The sequence below is a fragment of the Malus domestica genome, chromosome 15, assembly GCF_042453785.1.
Source record: "Malus domestica chromosome 15, GDT2T_hap1".
In the NCBI taxonomy this organism is placed as follows: domain Eukaryota; kingdom Viridiplantae; phylum Streptophyta; class Magnoliopsida; order Rosales; family Rosaceae; genus Malus; species Malus domestica.
This window is the reverse complement of record NC_091675.1, coordinates 43011447-43029254: the sequence shown is the minus strand read 5'-3', so window position 1 is coordinate 43029254 and position 17808 is coordinate 43011447. Positions and strand designations below refer to the sequence as shown.

The following is a 17808-nucleotide window of genomic DNA, read 5'->3' as shown; positions in this document are numbered from 1 at the left end:
CCCACTTACAATTGTGTGGATTCCAATGGAGGCAGCTAATATGTCATAAAAATAACATAATTTTTTTAGACTAAATTACACAAAACTACTTTAACTATGGGTCGAACTACAATCTCATACCTTATGTTTTAAACATTGCAATGTCATACCTTAACTTATGAATTCGTTGCAATGTCATACATCCGTTAAGTTTTTTTGTCAATTTGGCTGTTAAATGATAACGTGGCATGGGCGGGGTCCACTTATTCCCCACGTCATCATTTAATAGCTAAATTATTAATGTTTATTAATTTTAATATAAATTATTAATTTTTATTCATAAATAAATAAATTATTAATTAGTTAAATTTGTATTCTAGTAGGTGAAAGAGTGGGCTCGGCTCTTGTCACGTCATCATTTACCAATCAAATTGACAGAAAACTTAATGGAGGTATGACATTGTAACAAATTCATAAGTTGATGTATGAAATTGAAATGTTTAAAACATGAAGTATGTGATTGTGGTTCGACATATATAATTCAGGTAGTTTTTTGCATGGGCTAGGCCGATTCGCTGAATTGGGCCTGTCCCATTTTGCTAAGAATTTGTTAGCATGGCCATTGCAGCAGTGGCGACGGTGACAATGGCACTGGCAGCAAGGCCAGCCTCGAATTTGTTCCTAACACCGCACAAGATGAGGTGGGTCTTCACCCCTTTTGCCGTTTCGTCTTCTTCTTCTTCTTCAAAGCCTTCACGAGCACTCATTCTCTACTCGAAGTCCGGATGCTGATTGTGCGATGGCTTCAAAGAAAAACTTCAGGCCGCTTTCTTACTTTCCGGCCCTGATTCCCTCCACGACGTCGATTTGCAGGTAAACCCACCAAGTTTTTTTATTTTTTATTTTTTATTTTTTTATTCTCTAATAACATTTATAATCTCAAGCTTTTGGTTTTCTCTGGTTTCAATGGAGTTTGCTGTGTTGGGTTTTGCTCAGGTGAGGGATATTACGAGCAATCCAGAGTGGGAAAGAGCTTACCAGTATGAGATACCAGTTTTGGCCAGAGTGTTGTCTGATGGCACTGAGGTTAGTTTCTTCCATTTAGTTTGTTGGGTTGGCTTTAATTTCAAGATTAATTTGTGCAATGTGCTGGTTTTGCATTGGAAAAGCTTACAAATACAGTAATTTATTTGTTCTACTAAGTGAGTTGGAACTTAAACTTTATTATTGTTCGAACAGAATCCCGGGAATTTTCCAAGTTGAGGAACGCCACTTAAGTAAAAGAAATATTTAAAGCTAAAACATTGAACTTCTGATCATGACCAGAGACCTTTTTTTTTTTTTTTTTTGGGTTGTGTGTAAAGGATGCATTCACATGAAGCTGTCGTACTGAGTTTATGTGCGCTTTCGGGGATTTTTAGAATAAACGAAGAAACTGAAATCACACAAGCACTCAAAACTTGATCACAAGTTTTGAATTTACGTAGTACATACTACATGTCCGTAGTCCAATATAGTAATGTGTTGCCTCACCAAATATCACAAGCAATGCAAATAAGGGAAGCTATCCTGGCCGGACGCAAGCCTAGACTGGACCTAAAGCAACTGTCCTTTGGTTTTCACATACCTATGGCTGATTTGGTTTCAGCGATCCCAACAGAGTTTAGCTCGGGCTGTATAAGGGTTGAGGTACCTGTTAAGCCTGATAGGCTGATCCATATCATAATATGAGGCCTACTTCCAAAGTAGACTACTTTCCTTCTGTACATATTTTATTATTACTTGAATTTCTTGTCTTAATATCATTGTTCAACTTACCTTATTTTATTTAGTAATATAAAGTGTCTAATAAACAAATATATTTTGATAATGCTCCCTTTTATCAAATTACTGTATCCTTTATGTTGCATTTGCTTTCATAGTAGTTTTCCATTAACCTGGCGCAATTAGTGAAAGCTTTGATGCCCATCGTGACACCAAAGACAGATTTAATATCTTGCTATTGACACTAAATGGTTGAATCAGTTCTTTGTTGACGAGAATGCAATCATTTGAGAAACAATTAAGATGGCATTCAAATAAGATGATTTTAATGTCTGTATGTTGGGTTTGAATGTCTATGATTTGATGAATCTCATAAATTCTTCTATCCTGATGATTAAAATTTTTCGGAATCATATGGCTGAAATGAATAACTCCGCCTGTGTAAGTTTATCTTACATTGTCGGTCCCAAACCTGGATAAAGAAGGAGGGGGAGGGCGTCAGGTAGTCGACAGCCGGCACTCATCGGTTACGTCGAATCCTTATGAAAATGAATCCAGAACGAAATCGCACTAAAGCTAGAGCGTCACCCGTAAGTGGCGCGCTGTGTGGCCCGAGCACAGTGATAAATAAGTAAGGGTCGCTGTATCTCCATTGGCACCTGGATGCAGTGTTAAATGAGCAAGGGGGCCATAGAAACTTCTTTTCGAACGACTCCACTCAAAGTTGTTTGGGAGCATATGCTCCTATCAACTTTACACAGGACACACAAAAGAAGTACTTTGATCCTATTAGATGGGGGAGGGTGAAGAAGCTAGGACAGAAGAGTAGAGTTCAAGAGAGTAGAATGCGTTTAGGAACGTGGAATATAGGAACCTTAACGGGAAAATCTATGGAAGTAGTGGACGTTATGGTGAGGAGAAAGATAAATATTATGTGCCTACAAGAAACTAAGTGGGTTGGTCTTAAGGCAAAGGATTTAGAAAACTCAGGGTTTAAACTTTGGTATTCGGGTACAAATAGAACGAGAAACGGTGTTGGCATCATTGTGGACAAGACTTTGACACAAGATGTTGTAGATGTTAAGAGGGTAGGAGATAGAATCATGGCAATCAAGATTGTAATAGGACAAGAACTCATCAATGTGATTAGTGCGTACGCACCTCAAGTAGGGTTGGATACGAGTTCGAAGGAGAAATTTTGGGAAGACCTTGGAGACTCGGTGCAAGGAATTGCTCAGACGGAGAAGTTATTTATAGGAGGAGATTTAAATGGACACGTGGGCAGGGAGATAAGCAACTATAGAGGTTTTCATGGTGGCCATGGTTTTTGGGAGAGAAACGAGGATGGGGAAGCTATATTGGATTTTGCAATGATATATGATCTCTTCTTAGCCAACACCTTCTTTAAGAAGAGAGAAGAACATGTGATCACCTACAAGAGTGGGTCGTAAAAAACACAAATAGATTTTCTTCTAATGAGGATAGGGGATTGTATAACTTGTAAGGATTGCAAAGTTATACCGGAAGAGAGAATCAACATCGCTTGTTGGTGATGGATGTACATATCAAAAGAGTGAGAAAAAAGAACAAGACTTGGAAGTGCCCAAGGACTAGATGGTGGAATTTAAAAGGAGAAAAATAAGCCATTTTCAAAGAGAAAGTAATCACCTAGTGTGTGTGGGATAGAGAGGGGGAAGCTAGCCAAATGTGGGATTCCATGGCTAGTTGTATCCGAAAAGTAGCAAAAGAGGTATTAGGAGAGTCCAAGGGCTTTGCTCCACACCAAAAGGAATCTTGGTGGTGGAATGAGGAGGTACAAACAAAGGTGAAGGCTAAGAAGGAATGTTGTAAAGCCTTATACAAGGATAGGATCGATGAAAATGGGGAAAGGTATAGAAAAGGGAAGCAAGAGGCGAAGAAAGCTGTGAGAGACGCTAAGTTAGCGTCTTATGACGATATGTATAAGCGACTAGATACCAAAGAAGGAGAGTTGGATATCTATAAACTAGCTGGAGCAAGGGAAAAGAAGACAAGGTACCTAAACCAAGTGAGGTGCATCAAGGATGAGGATGGAAAGATTCTTGCTACAGAGAACGCGGTCAAAGACAGATAGAGAGGTTATTTTCATAATCTTTTCAATGAAGGACATGAAAGGAGTACTTCTTTAAGAGAGTTGAGTAACTCAGAAGAGTGTAGAAACTACTCCTTTTATCGTTGAATCAGGAAGGAAGAAGTGGTTGTAGCTTTGAAGAAGATGAAGCATAGAAAAGCAGTGGGCCCAGATGATATACCGATCGAAGTGTGGAAAGTCTTGGGAGAGACAAGTATAGTATGGCTCACTGACCTTTTCAATAGGATTTTGAAAACGAAGAAGATGCCAAATGAGTGGCGAAAGAGCACTTTGGTGCCTATCTACAAGAATAAGGGCGACGTACAAAATTGCATGAACTATAGGGGTATTAAGCTAATGAGTCATACAATGAAGCTCTGGGAGAGAGTCATTGAGCATAGATTGAGGCAAGATACATGATTTTCGGACAACCAATTCGGGTTCATGCCAGGGTGCTCAACCATGGAGGCAATCTATCTCTTACGAAGATTGATGGAAAGATATAGAGATGGGAAAAATGATTTACACTTGGTCTTTATAGACTTGGAAAAAGAGTATGATAGGGTCCCAAGAGACATTCTTTGGAGGATTTTAGAGAAGAAATGAGTATGAGTAGCATATATCAAAGCTATAAAGGATATGTATGAAGGAGCAAAGACTGCCGTAAGAATTCATGAAGGACAAACCGAAAGCTTCCCCATAACTGTAGGATTACATCAAGGCTCATCCTTAAGTCCTTACCTTTTTGCGTTGGTAATGGATGAGTTAACAGGACATATTCAAGATGATATTCCTTGGTGTATGCTTTTCGCAGACGATATAGTGTTGATAGATGAAACTCAGGAAGGGGTAAATGCGAAGCTTAACCTTTGAAGAGAAGTGTTGGAATCTAGAGGTCTTCGCCTAAGCCGATCAAAGACAGAATATATGGAGTGCAAGTTCAGTGCAAATGGAGGCCAAAATGAGTTAGGGGTGAGGATCGGAGATCAGGAAATACCAAAGAGCGACTGCTTTCGCTACCTAGGATCTATCTTGCAAAAGAACGGAGAATTAGATGGAGATCTCAACTATAGAATACAAACTGGATGAATAAAGTGGAAGAGTGCATTCGGCGTGTTGTGTGATAGCCGTATGCCACTGAAGCTCAAGGGAAAATTTTATAGGACGGCAATAAGGCCGGCGATGCTGTATGGCACAGAATGTTGGACGGTGAAGCATCAACACGTACACAAAATGAGTGTAGCGGAGATGAGGATGCTTCGTTGGATGTGTGGGCACACGAGAAAGGATAAGATTAGGAATGAGGATATCCGAGGTAAAGTAGGAGTAGCCGAAATTGTAGGAAAGCTGAGAGAAAATAGGTTACGGTGGTTTGGACATGTATAAAGAAGGTCTATTGACGCTCCGGTTAGAAGATGCGACTACGGGACAGAGGTTCAGGGCTGAAGGGGTAGAGGAAGACCTAGGAAAACTTTGGAAGAGACTCTAAGAAAAGACTTAGAGTACTTGGATCTAATGGAGGACATGACACAAGACCGAGCACAATGGCGTTCTAAGATTCATATAGCCGACCCCACTCAGTGACTTGGATTTTTCAAGTCTCCAACCGAGAAGTTTTCCTCACTCGGGAAATTAAGGGAACACTACCTCAACCTACATGCTCCACTCACAAAGCTTCAACATACAAGCTTCAACAAAAGAAAAATTCAAAGAACTTAGTGAAGAAGGCTTTGGTGTATTTAACACAATACGTTGAAATGAAGCAAAGCTTATTTATTGATATCTCCGATAAGTTACAAATATGTACATATACATGAGTCAAAATAAACAAACAAGAGGGAGCCTTCACAAAGGTTGCTTAGGAGAAGTCTCAACAGTCGGTAGAGCCCCAGAAAAAGAAGGCACTAGAGGGTGATCATTCGGAGCCTCAGTACTGGACAGAACCCTAGAAGGAGAAGGCATCAGAGGTCGATAATTTGGAGCTTCATTACGCGGTACAGCCCCAGAAGACGAAGGCAATAAATGCATTTGGAACAAACCCACAAACCTTTGATGATCAAGTAAAATCTGACCATCAGATTCCTTCATTTGGTCAAGCTTCCTCTTTATGTTTGTAGCATAGTCATGTGCGAGCCGGTGCAACTGTTTATTCTCATGCTTGAGCCCTCTAATCTTATGTTTAAGACTTATCACTTCACCCGCCAATGATTCAACTTGGCGGGTTCGAGCGAATATGTGTTGGGCCATATTAGACACAGAACCTGCACACTGAACACTGAGAGCCAGAGAATCCTTAACAGCCAACTCATCAGACCGTTTAGAAAATAGTCTGTTATCTTTGGGAGTGAGAAGGTTCCTGGCCACCACCGCAACAGTCATATCATTCTTCATCACGGAATCCCTAACGGTAAGAGGACCAGTAGGGGATAAGAAGGATGGGCGCCATATGTTGTCTGGAGAAGGCGTGGCTGCCTCTTCAACAAGGTTCAAGTCAAAACGACGGTCGGAGGAGCCAGACATTTTTCAAAGGTGTTGAAGAGAGAAGAGGTTGGACAAATCAAGATCTTAGAGTGCAAGAAGGGAGCTTCTACTGGTGGAGATTCAAGTGTGCTTTGGAACTTAATGCCAGCCTCTATAAAAATCTGCACTCGACGGAGCTTCAGAAATCGAAGAGGCGCCTGCTCAGAAATCGAAGAGGCGTTTGCTTTCTCAAAAGCTGGGCTGCTCAAAGACCACGAAGGCCGATCTCAGAAATCGAAGATGCGCTTGCTTTCTCAAAAGCTGGGCTGCTCAGAGACCATGAGGGCCGATCTCAGAAATCGAAGAGGCACCTGCTTTTTCAACCTTGTCAGCACCTATCACATGCACATTCAGCTTTGCGAAAATTACGGGCATTCTGTCAAAGATTTCTGGTGAAGTATAAAGCACGTGAATCTTACTGTTCAATCATCCACTTTCAACACGCAACATCAACTCATGGGTACCACAAATAACTTTGCTAAAGATCTCTGACAAATTTTAGACATGTGAAGCTTGCAGCTCCCACTACATCGCTATGACCAAGAAGGGTAAAAGAATAGCAAAGAAACAGCACTAACAAAGTTTAGACACATAAATTTTGAAGGTCTAGCTACCATATTATTACCCACAAGGGTAAAGGAACAACACCACTGCTGGATAATTGGAAAGTCCCTGTGTGTCAACCTTTGTGCTCCGTGGCAAGGTAGACTAGCAAACATGCCCAACCTTTACTCACATTCGAGAAAACACTCCCAACAAGATTGCTTGCACCAAAATCGAAGAGGCACCGCCCTCCGAATCTCGAGAGCCAGACTCCCAACATGATTACTTTCTCAAAAATCGAAGAGACACCGCTCTTCGAATCTCGAGAGCCAGACTTTCAGCAGGATTGCTTTCTCAAAAATCGAAGAGGCACCGTTCTCCGAATCTCGAGAGTCAGATCCCCGACAGGATTGCTTGTTCGAAAACTGAAGAGGCACCGCTTTCTCAACTTCGAGAGCCAAATCTCCTTGGATAAAGCTTGTCTGTAATCTTCACACGCAACATCAGCTTTTCAGATACCACAGACCACTTTTTCAAAGTGTTCTGACAGAGTTAAAACACGTGAAGTTGGCAACTCCCATTACAGTGCTATGACCAAGCAGGGTAAAGGAATAGCATTACTACTTGTTGTTAGGGAGACTCCTATATATGTCGACCTTCATCCTCAACGGACAGGCAGACCTGCAAAAATGCTTAACCCTTCCTCATATCTGAGAGGGCACTCCTAACGAAGCCTCTCGAAATACTCAGCTTTCTTTCTCCTCGATAATACCTCTGCAAACAAGCTACACCAGAGCAAGAATATCTCATATCATCAGGGTTAAAAGCAAGAGTATCCCATATCATGCTTTTTCCCTGTCTTTTCCTTTGTCCTTATTCTTACCTGCAAGATAAGGAGAAAGAGAGCAATCAGTCAGCACTTGGAATCAAGCTTCCAGTCAGGAACTAACTGCCTGGAACCCCTTACCTGATTACCTACCTGGCATTGCTCTCGAGTACTCATCTTTAACATCTTATGCTTCCAGAGAAAATACCACATCTGTCTAAGGAACATATAGGGCAAGTGAGAAGGATACAAGGAAGCATGTGGAGACAAGCGTAACAGAACACGTGCCGATACATCCACTACTTTGTCAACAGCAAAAGTATCCCATATCAGCAGGGTCGAACGTACTCTAGATTTGATGGACTTATTTTGACCTTCAAATTCTTCAGTCGGCCTTATACTCTGGAGGAAACCAGAAAACCCTCCAGCCCAGTTCAAGAATAAGCCTGTGGAAAGTTACTTCTTCAAAAGCAAAAGTATCTCATATCATCTCTTCTCCTTTTCTTCTCTTTATCCTTCATGCTGCCTGCAAGATAGGGAGAATGAGAACAATCAGCTGGAACTCGAAATCAAACTTCTGATCTGGGGCTGATTGCTTGGAGCTCTGATTGCTTACCTTGTCTGTCACCTCTTTCAACAGAGCCCCTAGCTCGGCGACTTGAGGGACTCCTACTACATGGTTTGTATCGCGCTTGACCAAGCCTGAAACTACAAGTAAGCTTCAAGTGAAATTGAGACATTACCTTGTGCATCTCCACCAGTTAAAGATACCACCCCTGGATGGAGGAAGGGTATTTCCAGAGAAGATGCCACATCTACCTATGAGACAGATAAGGCAAGTGAAGACGATACCACACTTCGGTACTTAGAAGTTTCGTGATTACTCAGCGGCTTGGATCTTGCAAGTCCCCAACCAAGGAGCTTCCCTCACTCGGTAACTTAGGGGAGCACTGTTTGTACCATACTTGACCAATCCCGAAACTACCGAGCACTGGTCAACGTTACACCGTCAAGGACCCAGAAGAGTTTTCCTTCAACCAGGAGGCCAATCACAGAGCGACATGTGTTGACATCAGAAGCCAATCATAGCGCGACACGTGCTAACATCGGAAGCCAATCACAACACGATACGTGTCAATGTCAGAACAAGGTTAGAAACTCTCTTCTATAAAAGGAGATCATTCTCCCACAATATTTCCTAATGTCATTTGTACTAAATCATTCACTTGTACTCACTAAAGGAGAGCTTGAACCTATGTACTTATGTAAACCCTTCACAATTAATGAGAACTCCTCTACTCCGTGGACGTAGCCATTTGGGTGAACCACGTACATCTTGTGTTTGCTTTCTTGTCTCTATCTATTTACATACTTATCCACACTAATGACCGGAGCAATCTAGCGAAGATCACAAACTTAATACTTTCTGTTGTACCAAAGTCCTCACTGATTTTGTGCATCAACAATCCTTAAGTCCTTACCTTTTTGCGTTGGTAATGGATGAGTTAACAGGACATATTCAAGATGATATTCCTTATTGTATGCTTTTCACAAACGATATAGTGTTGATAAATGAAACTCAGGAAGGGGTAAATGCGAAGCTTAACCTTTGGAGAGAAGTGTTGGAATCTAAAGGTCTTCGCCTAAGCCGATCAAAGACAGAATATATGGAGTGTAAGTTCAGTGCAAATGGGGGCCAAAATGAGTTAGGAGTGAGGATCGGAGATCAGGAAATACCAAAGAGCGACCGTTTTCGCTACCTAGGATCTATCTTGCAAAAGAACGGAGAATTAGATGGAGACCTCAACCATAGAATACAATTTGGATGGATGAAGTGGAAGAGTGCATCCGGCATGTTGTGTGACCGTCGTATGCCACTTAAGCTCAAGGGAAAATTTTATAGGACGACAATAAGGCCGGCGATGCTGTATGGCACAGAATGTTGGGCAGTGAAGCATCAACACGTACACAAAATGGGTGTAGCGGAGATGAGGATGCTTCGTTGGATGTGTGGGCACACGAGAAAGGATAAGATTAGGAGTGAGGATATCCGAGATAAAGTAGGAGTAGCCGAAATTGAAGGAAAGATGAAAGAAAATTGGTTACGGTGGTTTGGAGATGTGCAAAAAAGGCTTACTGACGCTCCGGTTCGAAGATGTGACTACGGGACAGAGGTTCAGGGCCGAAGGGGTAGAGAAGACCTAGGAAAACTTTGGAAGAGACCTTAAGAAAAGACTTAGAGTACTTGGATCTAACGGAGGACATGACACAAAACCGAGCGCAATGGCGTTCTAGTATTCATATAGCCGACCCCACTTAGTGAGAAAAGGCTTTGTTGTTGTTGTTGTTGTTGTTGTATATGGCTGAAAGGAATGGACATCCCATGAAACTTTTTGTAAAGTTATCAAGTGGACCATTTCATTTGATAGTCCGTTGTGTCTTGGATTGTGAGCTAGCCCTATTTGGTTAAATGCGGAGCTGAGTGATTGGTAATGTAATTTGTAAATGCTGCCTAGGATTCGTCGTCCTTTTTTTGTTTTTTTGTTTTTTTTTGTTTATTTGTTTTGGAACTTTGGTCTAATGAACTTGTTTGCACAAAAACTGCTTTCAATACCAGCTGATTGATTGGATGCTGAAGTGGTGAAACCAATTAATCTTCGTTACGATTGATTAAAATTGGCTTAGGCTTCGTATGCACATGCAACAATCATATAATGTGAGCCATTACCCTTTAATAATTTTCTTACTTTTGAATCAATGTGTACACACCCTTATCTTTTTCATATTTTTTCTAGTTGGTGCTCCCAGAGTACATACTACCCTTTCTAATCAATTTCTAAAGGGATTATTTTCAAATATCATTCTTCGTTTTTGCTTTCTTACTTTTCTTTGTTCCCGCTGCTGTGAACTATCTTGTGACACATTTGATTCTTACTCTAGATGCCTAACGACGGATGCAGATTCTCTTTGCTATCGGGTGTGTCAAATATTTTTTTTTGCCATCTGTTAGTTGTAAGATCCATGATCAATTTTTTTTCAGTAATAGATATCTGATTAGGATTCGCTTTTTTCCCTGTGCTGTTGTGCATGATTGCGATGATATGGCTTTAGTTGTTAGTCTCTTTTCAAGATATGTATATTTTTTGCTTCGAGTATCAAGCAATTACTTTGCTTTAGATAGTGGATTGACTATCAAATCAACATCCAACTCAATAATAGATGGAATTGCCTCTATGAGGTGGCCTATCTTGCTTGAATCATCTCAAGTTTACTTACCCTGTTCGTTTCCTTTTAGCATGGCTAAGATATTTTGTAGATAGTGCAAGACTTACTACTTGCGCTTGTTTCCTCACTCTACCATTCAATTAGCATGTCAACATTATTTTAACGAAACAATCTATAATTTTTTGTTATAGCAGATCACATTTGTAGTTTCATCTGACGAAAATATTATTTTCCTGTTCAGGAAACTCTACCCAGATTATCTCCTCGCCTTGGAGTGGAGCTGGTTCAGAAGAAAATAGCTGCTGCTTTCAAACATTAGCGGGTTTGGGAGCCCCCATGTAAAAGTGAAGTTATTTTTCATTGGAATGTACATCTTTGATCCTTTATAACTCGCTTGAACTCTCCTTTCCTGATTCCTTTTGTTATCTTTTCATTTCTTTCTATCAATGAAAAATGCAATTCAATTCCATCACTGCAAATGCAAAGATAGGCACTTTTCTCCTTTCTTTGTTCTTCCCTTGTCAATAATTGGTCTCTGGGGGTCTATGGAAGGAGACTTTAGACTAACCACAATCCAAAGCAATGTGATATTTCTAAAAAAACAAAATATTAAGAAAAGAAGTATTTCATGTGTTTTGTTTTTCGTGTTCGTGTTGCATTGTATGAAGTTATCCTGGATTTAAACCCGATCCATTAACTAAACGTGTTAAGATATATGAATCTGTTAGCATAATTATCATTTCATGTCTCTGTTGTGTTAAAATGTGTTTGACGAATAAACACTAACTTGACCCTTTACAAAACACGTGCTTATTGTGTGAATGCGTTACAGATATGCTAAGATACGACTTGAGCTCTTAAATTTTTTTGAAGAATCACGGCACCGTGCTATCGTGTCGTATATAATTTTTATTCATCTGTGTATCAGTGCAAAAGTGGTCCATCACCTATAAAATATAGTAAATAGAGTGTCTACACGTTTTGAAAGTTGTATGATTTTTAACTAAGCACACCATTTTTAAGCAATTTGCACTAGTCTTTCTTCGGCTTTTGTTGAAGCAGATGGCTCTGTAGTTGTTAGTTCCAAAAAAACATAGCAATTGCAGGGTCCTGCCTTACGTGCCCCATTTTGCATTGCAAATTTGCAATTTAAAAGAAAGATTTCCCAACTTTTAAGCATTATTGAAGCAGCAACAACAACAACAACAAAGCCTTTTCCCACTAAGTGGGGTCGGCTATGTGAATCCTAGAACGCCATTGCGCTCAGTTTTGTGTCATGTCCTCCGTTAGATCCAAGTACTCTAAGTCTTTTCTTGGGTCTCTTCCAAAGTTTTCTTAGGTCTTCCTCTACCTCTTCGGCCCTGAACCTCTGTCTCGTAGTCACATCTTCGAACTGGAGCGTCAGTAGGCCTTTTTTGCACATGTCTAACCCACTCATTCCTAATCTTATCCTTTCTCGTGAGCCCACACCTCCAACGAAGCATCCTCATCTCCGCTGCACCCATTTTGTGTACGTGTTGATGCTTCACTGCCCAACATTCTGTGCCATACAACATCGCCGACCTTATTGCCGTCCTATAAAATTTTCCCTTGAGCTTCAGTGGCATACGATGGTCACACAACACACCGGATGCACTCTTCCACTTCATCCATCCCACTTGTATTCCATATATTTTGTCTTTGATCGGCTTAGGCGAAGACCTTTAGATTCCAACACTTCTCTCCAAAGGTTAAGCTTCGCACTTACCCTTTCCTGAGTTTCATCTATCAATCGTATATTATCTGCGAAAAGCAAACACCAAGGAATAACATCTTGAATATGTCCTGTTAACTCATCCATTACCAATGCAAAAAGGTAAGGACTTAAAGATTGTTGATGAACAAAATCAGTGAGGACTTTGGTACAACAGAAAGTATTAAGTTTGTGACCTTCGCTAGATTGCTTCGGTCATTAGTGTGGATAAGTATGTAAAAGGATAGAGACAGGAGAGCAAACACAAGATGTACGTGGTTCACCCAGATTGGCTACGTCCACGGAGTAGAGGAGTTCTCATTAATTGTGAAGGGTTTACACAAGTACATAGGTTCAAGCTCTCTTTTAGTGGGTACAAGTGAATGATTTAGTACAAATGGTATTAGGAAATATTTTGGGAGAATGATCTCCTTTTATAGAAGAGAGTTTCTAGCCTTGTTCTGACATGACACGTGTCGTTTTGTGATTGGCTTTCGATGTTGACACGTGTCGCGCTATGATTGGCTTCTGATGTCGTGTCGCTCTGTGATTGGCCTCCTGGTTGGAGGGGAAGCTTCTCGGTTGGGGACTTGCAAGATCCAAGCCGCTGAGTAATCATGAAACTTCTAAGTACCGAAGTGTGGTATCATCTTCACTTGCCTTATCTGTCTCATAGGTAGATGTGGCATCTTCTCTGGAAGTACTCTTCCTCCGTCCAGGGGTGGTATCTTTAATTGGTGGAGATGCACAAGGTAATGTATCAATTTCACTTGAAGCCTACTTGTAGTTTCAGGCTTGGTCAAGCGCGATACAAACCATGTAGTAGGAGTCCCCCAAGTCGCTGAGCTAGGCGATCTGCTGAAAAAGGTGACAGACAAGGTAAGCAATCAAAGCTCCAAGCAATCAGCCCCAGATCAGAAGTTTGATTTCGAGTTTCGGCTGATTGTTCTCATTCTCCTTATCTTATAGGCAACATGAAGGATAAAGAGAAAAAAAGGAGAAGAGATGATATGAGATACTTTTGTTTTTGAAGAAGTAACTTTCCATAGGCTTATTCTTGAACTGAGCTGGAGGGTTTTCTAGTTTCCTCCAGAGTATAAGGCCGAATGAAGAATTTGAGGGTCAAAACAAGTCCATCAAATCTAGAGTACGTTCGACCCTGCTGATATGTGATACTTTTGTTATTGACAAAGTAGTGGAAGTATCGGCACATGTTCTGTTACGCTTGTCTCCACATGCTTCCTTGTATCCTTCTCACTTGCCCTATCTGTTCCTCAGGCAGATGTGGTATCTTCTCTGGAACCATAAGATGTTGAAGATGAGTACTCGAGAGCAATGCCAGGTAAGTAATTAGGTAAGGGGTTCCAGGTAGTCAGTTCCTGACTGGAAGCTTGATTCCAAGTGCTGACTGATTGCCCTCTTTCTCCTTGTCTTGTAGGTAAGAACAAGGCCAAGGGAAAAGACAGGGAAAAAGCATGATATGGGATACTCTTGCTTTTAACCCTGATGATATGAGATATTCTTGCTCTGGTGTAGCTTGTTTGCAGAGGTATTATTGGGGGGGAAAGAAAGCTGAGTATTTCGAGAGGCTTCGTTGGGAGTGCCCTCTCAGATATGAGGAAGGGTTTAGCATTTTTGCAGGTCTGTCTGTCCGTTGAGGATGGAGGTCGACATATATAGGAGTCTTCCTAACAACAAGTAGTAATGCTATTCCTTTACCCTTCTTAGTCATAGCACTGTAGTGGGAGCTGCCAGCTTCACGTGTTTTAACTCTGTCAGAGCACTTTGAAAAAGTGGTCTGTGGTATCTGGAAAGCTGATGTTGCGTGTGAAGATTATAGACAAGCTTTATCCAAGGAGATCTGGCTCTCGAAGTTGAGAAAGCGATGCCTCTTCGGTTTTCGAACAAGCGATCCTGTCGGGGATCTGGCTCTCGAGATTCGGAGAACGGTGCCTCTTCGATTTTTGAGAAAGCAATCCTGCTGGGAGTCTGGCTCTTGAAACTTCGGAGAGCGGTGTCTTTTCGATTTTTGAGAAAGTAATTCTGTTGGGAGTTTGGCTTTCGAGATTCGGAGGGCGGTGCCTCTTCTATTTTTGAGCAAGCAATCTTGTTGGGAGTGTTTTCTCGAATGTGAGTAAAGGTTGGGCATTTTTGCTAGTTTACCTTGCCACGGAGCACAGAGGTTGACACACAGGGACTTTCCAATTATCTAGCAGTGGGGCTGTTCCAATTATCCAGCAGGGAGCTTCAAAGGTGTTTCTTTGCTATTCTTTTACCCTTCTTGATCATAGCGATGTAGTGGGAGCTGCAAGCTTCACGTGTCTAAACTTTGTCAGAGATCTTTGGCAAAGTTATCTGTGGTACCCATGAGCTGATGTTGCGTGTGGAAAGTGGATGATTGAACAGTAAGATCCACGTGCTTTCTACTTCACCAGAAATCTTCGACAGATTGCCCATAATTTCCGCAAAGCTGAATGTGCATGTGACAGGTGCTGACAAGGCTGAGAAAGCAAGCGGCTCTTCGATTTTTGAGATCGGCCCTCGTGGTCTTTGAGCAGCCCAGCTTTTGAGAAAGCAAACGCCTCTTCGATCTCTGAGATCGGCCCTCATGGTCTCTGAGAAGCCCATCTTTTGAGAAAGCAAATGCCTCTTCGATTTCTGAATAGGTACCTCTTCGATTTCTGAAGCTTCGTCGAGTGCAGATTTTTATAGAGGCTGGCATTAAGTTCCAAAGCACACTTGAATCTCCACCAGTAGAAGCTCCCTTCTTGCACTTCTAAGATCTTGATTTGTCCGACCTCTTCTCTCTTCAACACCTTTGAAAATGTCTGGCCCTTCCGACCGTCATTTTGACTTGAACCTTGGTGAAGAGGCAGCCGCGCCTTCTCCAGACAATATATGGCGCCCATCCTTCTTATCCACTACTGGTCCTTTTACCGTTGGGGATTCTGTGATGAAGAATGATATAACTGCTGCGGTGGTGGCCAGGAACATTCTCACTCCCAAAGATAACAGACTTTTTTCCAAACGGTCTGATGAGTTGGCTGTTAAGGATTCTTTGGCTCTCAGTGTTCAGTGTGCAGGTTCTGTGTTGAATATGGCCCAATGCCTATTTGGTTGAACCCGCCAAGTTGAATCATTGGCGGCTGAAGTGATGAGTCTCAAGCAAGAGATTAGAGGGCTCAAGCATGAGAATAAACAGTTGCATAGGCTCACACATGACTATGCTACAAACATGAAGAGGAAGCTTGACCAGATGAAGGAATCTGATGGTCAGATTTTACTTGATCATCAGAGGTTTGTGGGTTTGTTCCAAAGGCATTTATTGCCTTCGTCTTTTGGGGCTGTACCGCGTAATGAAGCTCCAAATGATCAGCCTCTGATGCCTCTTCCTTCTAGGGTTCAGTCCAGTACTGAGGCTCCGAGTGATCACCCTCCGGTGCCTTCTTTTTCTGGGGCTCTACCGACTGCTGAGACTTCTCCTAAGCAACCTTTGTGAAGGCCCCCTCTTGTTTGTTTATTTTGACTCATGTATATGTACATATTTGTAACTTATTGGAGATATCAATAAATAAGCTTTGCTTCATTTCAACGTATTGTGTTAAATACACCAAAGCCTTCTTCACTAAGTTCTTTGAATTTTTATTTTGTTGAAGCTTGTATGTTAAAGCTTTGTGAGTGAAGCATGTAGGTTAAGGTAGTGTTCCCTTAATTTCTCGAGTGAGGAAAACTTCTCGGTTGGAGACTTGAAAAATCCAAGTCACTGAGTGGGGTTGGCTATATGAATCTTAGAACGCCATTGTGCTCGGTCCTGTGTCATATCCTCCGTTAGATCCAAGTACTCTAAGTCTTTTCTTAGAGTTTCTTCCGAAGTTTTCCTAGGTCTTCCTCTACCCCTTCGGCCTTGAACCTTTATCCCGTAGTTATATCTTCTAACCGGAGCGTCAGTAGGCCTTTTTTGCACGTGTCCAAACCGCCGTAACCGATTTTCTCTCAGCTTTCCTACAATTTTGGCTACTCCTACTTTACCTCGGATATCCTCATTCCTAATCTTATCCTTTCTCGTGTGCCCACACATCCAACGAAGCATCCTCATCTCCGCTGCACCTATTTTGTGTACGTGTTGATGCATCACCGCCTAACATTCTGTGCCACACAGCATCGTTGGCCTTATTACCATCCTATAAAATTTTCCCTTGAGCTTCAGTGGCATACGGCAGTCACACAACACGCCGGATGCACTCTTCCACTTCATCCATCCAGCTTGTATTCTATGGTTGAGATCTCCATCTAATTCTCCGTTCTTTTGCAAGATAGATACTAGGTAGCGAAAACAGTCGCTCTTTGGTATTTCCTGATCTCCGATCCTCACCCCTAACTCATTTTGGCCTCCATTTGGACTGAACTTGCACTCCATATATTCTGTCTTTGATCGGCTTAGGAGAAGACCTTTAGATTCCAATACTTCTCTCCAAAGGTTAAGCTTCACATTTACCCCTTCCTGAGTTTCATCTATCAACATTATATCGTTTGCGAAAAGCATACACCAAGGAATATCACCTTGAATATGTCCTGTTAACTCATCCATTACCAACGCAAAAAGGTAAGGACTTAAGGATGAGCCTTGATGTAATCCTACAGTTATGGGGAAGCTTTCGGTTTGTTCTTCATGAGTTCTTACGGCAGTCTTTGCTCCTTCATACATATCCTTTATAGCTTGGATATATGCTACTCGTACTCCTTTCTTCTCCAAAATCCTCCAGAGAATGTCTCTTGGGACCCTATCATACGCTTTTTTCCAAATCTATAAAGACCATGTGTAAATCCTTTTTCCCCTCTCTATATCTTTCCATCAATCTTCGTAAGAGATAGATTGCCTCCATGGTTGAGCGCCCTGGCATGAACCCAAATTGGTTGTCCGAAACCCGTGTCTTTTGCCTCAATCTATGCTCAATGACTCTCTCCCAGAGCTTCATTGTATGACTCATATGCTTAATACCCCTATAGTTCATGCAATTTTGTACGTCGCCCTTATTCTTGTAGATAGGCACCAAAGTGTTCTTTCGCCGCTCATTTGGCATCTTCTTCGTTTTCAAAATCCTATTGAAA

General features: G+C 41.5%; 1 pseudogene; it reads left to right on the top strand.

The window, feature by feature from the left end:
• The first annotated feature begins 560 nt into the window (after positions 1 to 560).
• Positions 561 to 11436, top strand: LOC139192033 (uncharacterized; annotated as a pseudogene).
• Positions 11437 to 17808: the final 6372 nt, after the last annotated feature.